General features: G+C 39.9%; 1 pseudogene; it reads right to left on the bottom strand.

Moving 5' to 3' along the window:
* Positions 1–4404: 4404 nt before the first annotated feature.
* Positions 4405–8301, bottom strand: part of LOC115283385 — a 33416-nt pseudogene continuing 29519 nt past the window's right edge.

Raw genomic sequence — 8301 nt, 5'->3', positions numbered from 1 at the left:
ATAAGAATGACAAATTATAGGTTAAGTGTGAGTGAAATAAAACAGCCTCTACAACAGCTCATTTCATCCATATCTCTCTTATTCATCATTCGTTTGAATTAAAAAAGAATTGATCCCCACTAACTACCGTTGTTGGGGATTTGGAAACCAACATTAACACCTTGTCACTATTTAAGTGTTTGGCAAATCTTTCTGTAGGTTCATATATAACTTAAACCCATGGCTTCTTTTTTTTTTTTTTGCAATACAAGTATCCATATGGTATTTTCTCAGTTACATTTGAATGATTGATATGTTATTTAGCAAGAACTGTTTGCTTCATAAGGAGCCTTAAAAATGCATATCTTTTATGCTTGAAAAAATGTTTTTGGCAACTGAAGTAAGTCGTTTAAGGATACTTCTTCGTAAAGCCTTTCTTGGCAAATCCTGGTCCTTAATGGCTGACTCCTTTATTCATTCTCCTTATTCAATATATATTAAAGCATTCTGGTGTGGATACTGGACACAGGGGCGTACAAACTAACAAAACAGAACCCGGCTTTAACAAGTTCAGAATAATAGCAATATAAGTTGATATGTCCTATAATGGAGTTTTGGGTTAAGTCCTCTGCCACTTTTGATTAAGTGCTGACATTGTGCCAGATAGAGAGATGGGTGCCAGGTGAACCGATTAGACATAACTCTTGTCTTCAAGATCCCACAGCCCAGTAGGGGAGGCGGTTCATAGTCTGGCAAACACATTGAGAAAAGTGATCAGAACAAAATTTAGGTGGCTACTGTCATACAAGAATCATCTGGGGATAAAGAGCTGGAGAGGGAGGGGCACCTGGGTGGCTTAGTCAGTTAAGCGTCCAACTTCAGCTCAGGTCATGATCTCACAGTTTGTGGGTTCAAGCCCCGCCTTGGGCTCTGTGCTGACAGCTCAGAGCCTGGAGTCTATTTCGAATTCTGTGTCTCTCTGCCTCTCTCCCACTAGTACTCTGTCTCTCTTTCAAGAATACATAAACATTTTTTCAAAAAGAGAGAGAGAAAGCTGGAGGGGGTTATTTCTAAGAGAGGAAGATCAGGGAAGATCTCTGACGCGGTAATATTTAAACAGCCAGACATGTGAAGGAGGGGAGGGGGTGGAGATGCATGACAGAGCCAAGTGAAAGTGCAAAGGTTCTGGGGAAGAGGTGGAGCTTGAAACATACCAGGAATTAACAGCCAGCTCAGATGGGGCATGGTGAGCTCAGATACTGGCTAGTGATAGAGGATGAAGAAAGCAGGGAATAGATCATGTAGGCCTTGAAAAGCCATGGTAAGCATTGTACTGCCGTTGGGATGAACAGCTGAGAGGGGGGATGGTGTAATGCTGAGATCAAGGACTCTGGAACCGTGCTGTCTGGGTTCATTTCTCGGCCCAATCACTTAATGAATGCGTGTTATCTTTGATAAGCAACTTAACCTTTTCATGTCTCATCTTGCTCATCGATAAAGTGAGAAGGAGAATACTTATTGTTGAGAAGATTTAATGCATCAATAGACATAAATGGCTGAGCAGTGCACCTGACATTAAGCATTCGATCTGTGTTAGCAGTTAAGCAAGGAAGAGGCATGATCTGATTCACATTTTTTAAAGATCATTCTTTCTGCAGTGTGGAGGTAAAAAGAGAAAGAAGGTTGGGAGAGAAAGAGGAGAGACTTACCTTTGCTATTTATCTAAATTGGATATTGTGGGGGCTTGGACTCTTAACTGCTATGCTCTCATACAGCCTCTCCAGCTGTATGAGGTCAATGACAGGTAGCTGAAAGAAGATTTACTCAGCATGGTCTGAAAATGGACTTTGGTTGAGTTAGAACAAGCCTGACTCATATCCACTAGGACAGTTAGTGAAAACAGAAAGATCTCTGAGGTACTTAATCATCCAGGTAGATAAGACTGGTATCTAGAACCAGAGGGGCGCCTGGGTGGCTCAGTTGGTTTAGTGTTCAACTTCAGCTCAGGTCATGATCTTGTGGTTCATGAGTTTGAGCCCCGTGTCGGGCTCTGTGCTGACAGCGCCGAGCCTGGAGCCTGCCTTGAATTCTGTGTCTCCCTTACTTTCTGCCCCTCCTCCACTTGTGGTCTGTCTCTCTCTGTCTCCAAAATCATAAATAAACTTTAAAACAAATTAGAACCAGAGTGATCCAGCAGGGGACGGGATGTTAGAGGAATGCCTTGAGGATGAGAGAGATAACATCAAGGATGATGATAACAATTTTGGGGTCTTGGATGGTAAGCAGATTCACCAGTGGCTCCAAGACTCCAGAGGGGACAAGCTGGATCAACTGGTCTATGGTGCCTCCAGTTGAGAAGTTAGCCTCTTTCTGGACTTGAAATGCTGAGGTTTTTAGCAGAACCACCAAAGGAGGCAGCATGCCACAAGCTGCTGGATGTGCTGGCAGGGCTCTGCGGCCATGGTGCTCAAGGCCCATGCCACCTCCTTCTGGATGGAGGACTTGGGGCACATGAGGAGCTGAGGCAGCACGTTTGGGATGCCCGTGTCAGTAGCCACCTGGGTCTGGTGATCCGTTCCTGTGACGATGTTCCCTGCAAAGAGAAGGGGTCAAGATATTGAACTCCGAGCTGGTCATAAGCTGGACCAGCCTGTGCAGGACCCCCGTGTCTACCACTTGGCCAATACGTTCATTACAGCCATCACTGAGGTAGGACAGGACCCAGTAAGTGTCCGAGAGAACCTTGCCATCTTGGTGCTGCAGGAGTTGGAAGAGCACAGGTGAGTTTCCCACAGACAAGCTGAGGGAATTTGGTAGAAACCAATCTAGCTCAGTAAGAATTTCTGAGTCTCTACTATGTGTATGCCCACAGTTGGGCAGACAGTTGGCACATTGGGGCATGGCATTACCCTGGTGTTCAGGAGAATCATCTTCCAGGTGGGTAACAGGAGTTTATCCTGAATGCACTGACTTTTTGAGTCGGAAGTCAAGACAGAGGCTCAATTCTAAACATCGGCAATGACAATTTTACCCGTGACGTTCTTAAGAGTTGGGAGATTATCTCACTTGTATTTTAAAAACGGATAGCTTTATTGAGATGTAATTCACATAACATAAAATTCAATATTTTAAAATATAAAATTCAGTGGATTTTATGAATCATACAATATGTGTGGCATTTTGTGTCTGGCTTCTTTCAGTTAGCATAACGTTTTCAAGATTCATTCCTGTTGTAGCATGTGTCGGTACTTCGTTCCTTTCTATGGCCAAAAAATATTACATTGTATGGTTATGCCACATTTTGTTTATCCATTTTTCAGTTGATGGATATTCAGATTTTTCCCATTTTTTTTCATTTGTGTGTGTGTGTGTGTGTGAGAGAGAGAGAGAGAGAGAGAGAGAGAGAGAGAGAGAGAAATGAGGAGAGGGGCATCGGGAGAAAGAATCTTTTTTATTTTTTAGATTTATTTTTGGATTTTTAAAATTTTTTATATCATTTTTTTGTCAAGTTAGCTAACATATAGTGCATACGGTGTGCTCTTGGTTTCGGGAGTAGATTCCTGTGATTCATCAGTTACATAAAATGCCCAGTGTTCATCCCAACAAGTGCCCTCCTCACTGCCCATCTCCCATTTTGCCCGCCTCCCACCCCCACCCCCTTCCACCCTTGGTTTTTTCTCTGTATTGCCTCCCTCTCTGTTTGTAACTATTTTTTTCTTTCCCTTCCCCCATGGTCTTCTGTTAAGTTTCTCTACTTCCATATATGGGTGAAAACATATGATATCTGTCTTTTTCTGACTGACTTATTTTGAGAAAGAGAATCTTAAGCAGGCTCCACGTTCAGCATGAAGCCCAATGTGGGGCTCAGTCCGACGACCCTGGGATCATGACCTGAGCCCAAATGGAGAATCGGATGCTCAACTGACTAGCCACCCAGGCACCCAGGTTGTTTCCAGTTTTGACGTTATAAATAAGGCTTCTATGAACATTCACATCCAAGTTTTTTGTGGATATATGCTTTCTGTTTTCTTGATAGCATATCTCACAGTAGAATTTCTGGGTCATATGGTAACTGTATATTTAATTATTGAAAGCACACCTAAACTCTTTTCCAAAGAGCTTACACCCTTTTACATTCTATTAATGTAGAAAATGTCCAGTTTCTCCACATCGTCAACACTTGTTCTTGTCCATCTTTTTTATTATAACCATTTTGGTGACTGTGAAGTTGTATCTTGCTGTGTTGTTTATTTTCCAAAAAAAAAAAACAAACAAAACCCCTACATCATTTGATTTCAACTTTTATCTAAAACTATGGAAAGTATGAAACGTGTAGTCCTGAGCCTCAGATGCTGACCTCCAATCTGAAGTAGGTGAGGAAAGAAGGTCAGGATAGAAGTTCGGAGGTCTTCCCACCCAAGGAGGCTAGGGTCTGCCCCCTCACTTCTTGGCAAGCAGGAAGGGGCACACCTCGGCTTCCTCCTCCTCACTCCCTTCTTCACTGTCTTCTTTATCAGAAATGTCATTGCTTCTGGTGTTGCCCAGGGATGGGCACAGGGCCAGCACCTGACTTCAGATGGAAGGTGGTGGAAGCTGGAAGTCATCCAAACTGAGCATGAGTTGGCAGGACAACTTGAGTCTGGCCGCAGGGACCACAATCTCCTCCTGGTGGTCATGGCTCCTGGCCATGACTTTTACTACATTACACTAATTTTTGGTCTCCTTGATGAGGCAGAGCATGGTCAAGGTCAGCACATGCCCCACATCATATGCTTCCTTTACCTTGAAGATGAAAGAGTGGATCTGGCTGGATTGCTCACAGTCCACTTAGGAAAAGGAAAAACTGTCCATGGTGACTGGAGACCAGACCCGTAGACCACCCTCTACCCTGTCCAGGGATGGGCTTGGCTCTTCTGGTTCTAGAATGCTAAGGTGGCAGCAGCTGCCATGCTGCAAGCTCACTGTGGTCTTGGTTTACATTCTCAAGCATGTGTTTGTTGGCCATTTGTGTGCCGTTTTGGAGACTGTCCATTCAATCCCTTACCCTTGCTTTAGTTCATTTAATTTTTTTTATTGTTAAGTTGTGTTCTTTATTTACTCTGGGCACAAGGCCTTATCAGATATATTATTTGCAAATGTTTTTCCACTTAAAGTAAATTGTCTTTTCATTTTCTTAATAACGTCTGGTGAAAAACAAAAGTGTTTCCTTTTGATGAAGTCTAATTAATGCATTTTTTCTTTAATTGCTTATGCTTTTGGTGTGATCTTGAAGAAGACTTTGCCTTCTTCATGATGTTTTACTCTTTTATTTTCTTCTAAGAGTTTTATAGGTTTTGCTCTGACATTTAGGTCTATGATCTCTTTCAAAAAAATTTTTACGTCTTTATTTTTGAGACAGAGAGATTCAGAGCATGAATGGGGAGGAGCAGAGAGAGAGAGGGAGGCACAGAATCAGAAGCAGGATCCAGGTTCTGAGCTGTCATCACAGAGCCCAATGTGGGGCTTGAACCCATGAATGTGAGATCATGACCTGAGCCGAAGTCGGAGGCTTAACGGGCTGAGCCACATAGGGGTCCCTATGATCTCTTTTGAATTAATTTTTGCATATGGTATGAAGTAGAAGTCTAATTTCTTTCTTTCTTTCTTTCTTTCTTTCTTTCTTTCTTTCTTTCGTTCGTTCTTTCTTTCTCTTTTTTTTCAACCATGAAACCATACTTATCTGTGATTTCTACTACACAACTTTGAGCCCTGAGCTTTGAAATTTCCTAGTTTAACTGAATTCAGACTTTCATCGTATTTAACCTGACTTGACCTTTAAGTCTGCTAATGTACTATGCTGATCCTTCATACCATCAAAGCTCTGAGACTCCCCCACACTTCCTCCTCTCCATCCCCCAAGTTTTGTGTCTCTATCCAGTGTGTCTGTGGACAAAAGGAGCAGATGTGGATGACCTCTGGTAGGGTATTAAGGTTTAAATATGCTTTTCAAGTATAGCAAATGGGTAGACGACTAAGCAGGAAATATTTACAGCATTAAAATAAAAAATACATAGACCATCAATGATAATAATCAGAGACTTCACTAACCCATGTTTAATAATGGCTAGAAAAAAATAGATGATCAACAAGGAAGTGGAAAATATGAACAATACTATAAACCAACTAGAAAATACATCTTTAGATCACTCCATGCAACACATGTAGAATGCACATTCTTTTCAAGGGCACATGAAACATTATCCAAGATAGACCATATGCAGAGCTGTATAACAAGGCTCAGTAAATTTAAAAGGATTGAAGTCATACAAAGTATGTTCTCTGACCACAAAGGAATGAAATCAGAAACCAACAACAAAAATAATTTGTGAAACTCACAAAGATGAGGAAATCAAATAACATACTTTTAAATAGCCAATGGATAAAAGAAGAAATCACAAAGGAAATCAGAAAATTCTTGGATATGAATAAAACTGAAGATACAATATAACAAAACTTATAGGATGCAGTGAAAGCAGTGACTAAAGAGAAATTTATAGCTCTGAGCACCTATAAAGAAATGATCTTGGGATCAAAAGCCTAATCTTCCACCTTAAGGGAAACTAAACCCAAAGAAAGCAGAAGGAAGGAAATAATAAATATTTGAGAAGACATTAATGAAATAGAAAATATAAAACCAAGAGAGAAAGTCAGCAAAACCAAAAGATGATTGTTAAAAAAGATCAACAAAATGGGGAAAGTTTTCGCCAAATTGACCAAGGTAGGAAGTGAGAAAACTCAAATTACTACACCAGGTATGAAAGAGGGAATGTTACCTCCAACCTTACAGAAGTCTTAACAAACTAGAAATAGAAGGGAACTTCCTCTTTCTGATAAAGGGTATCTACAAAAGATTCATACATAATACTGAATACTTTCTCCCTAAGATCAGAAACAAAACAAGGATATCTATTCTAACTACTTCCTTTCAACATTGTACTGGAGGGTATAGTGAGGGCAATTAGATAAGAAAAAGAAATAAAAAACTATCTAGATTAGAAAGGAAGAAGTAAAGCCATTTCTATTTTTACATGAACTGATCTTGTATATAGAAAATCCTAAGGAATACACACACACAAAAATCTATTAGAATAAGGAAGTTCAGTGAGGTTGTCAGGTACAAGATCAATATAGATAAATTAACTATATTTTTATATGTTAACAATGAGCCAAAAGAATATCAAAAGAATAAAATACTTAGGAATCAATTTAACCAAAAGGTGCAAAATTTATAGTCTGAAAGTTACAAAACAGTATTGAAAGGAAGGAAAGAAAATGTAAATAAATAGAAAGCAGGGGAGCCTGGGTGGCTCAGTCAGTTAAGCATCCGATTTCAGCTCAGGTCATGATCTCACAGTTCGTGAGTTTGAGCCTCACATCGGGCTCCGTGCTGACAGCTCTGAGCTGGGAGTCTGCTTTGGATTCTGTCCCCTCTCTCCCTGCCCCTCCCTCGCTCATGCTCTCTCTCTCTGTCTCAAAATAATAAACATTAAAAAAATAAAAAGTAGAAAACTATCTTGAGTTCATGACTCAAAAAGCTTAATATTGTTATATGGAGATACTCTCCAGGTTGATCTATAGATTTAATGCAATCTCAATGAAAATCCAAGCTGGCTTCTTTGCCAGCTAATCTTAAAGCTAATCCTAAAACTCATATAGAAATTCAAAGTTCTCATAATAGTCTAAATAATATTTAAAAAGGAGAGCAAATTTGAAGAATTTCAAAACTTCCTACAAAGACACAGTAATAAAAACAGCGTAAAACGGCATAATGATAGACATATAGATCAATGGAATAGAATTGGAGTCCATAAATAAAGCTTCACAATTTATCGTCAATTGATTTTTTATCTTTATTTTTTAAGTGCATATTTATTTATTTTGAGAATGAGTGTGTGTGAGAGAGAACAGGGGAGGGGCAGAGAGAAAGAGAGAGAGAATTCCAAGCAGGCTCTGGTGTTGAGTCAGGTCTCAATCTGACAAACTGTGTGATCATGACGTGAGCTGAAATCAAGAATCAGATGCTTAACCAACTGAGCCACCCAGGTGCCCTATAGTCAATTAATTTTTAGGAAGAGTGCCGAGTTAATTTCATAAAGAAAGAGGAGTCTTGAACAAATGGTTCTGGAACAACTGGATGTCCATCTGCAAAAAAAAAAAAAAAAAAAAAAAAAGGAATTAGACTACTACCTCACACCATATACAAAAACTAATTCAAAAGACATCATTAACTTAAACATAAGAGCTAAAATTAAAAACGCTTAGAAGAAAATAGTGGAGTAAGTC

The sequence above is a fragment of the Suricata suricatta genome, chromosome X (assembly GCF_006229205.1).
Source record: "Suricata suricatta isolate VVHF042 chromosome X, meerkat_22Aug2017_6uvM2_HiC, whole genome shotgun sequence".
Lineage (NCBI taxonomy): Eukaryota > Metazoa > Chordata > Mammalia > Carnivora > Herpestidae > Suricata > Suricata suricatta.
Note: the sequence above shows the minus strand (reverse complement) of the source record. Positions and strands in the feature narration are given on the sequence as shown.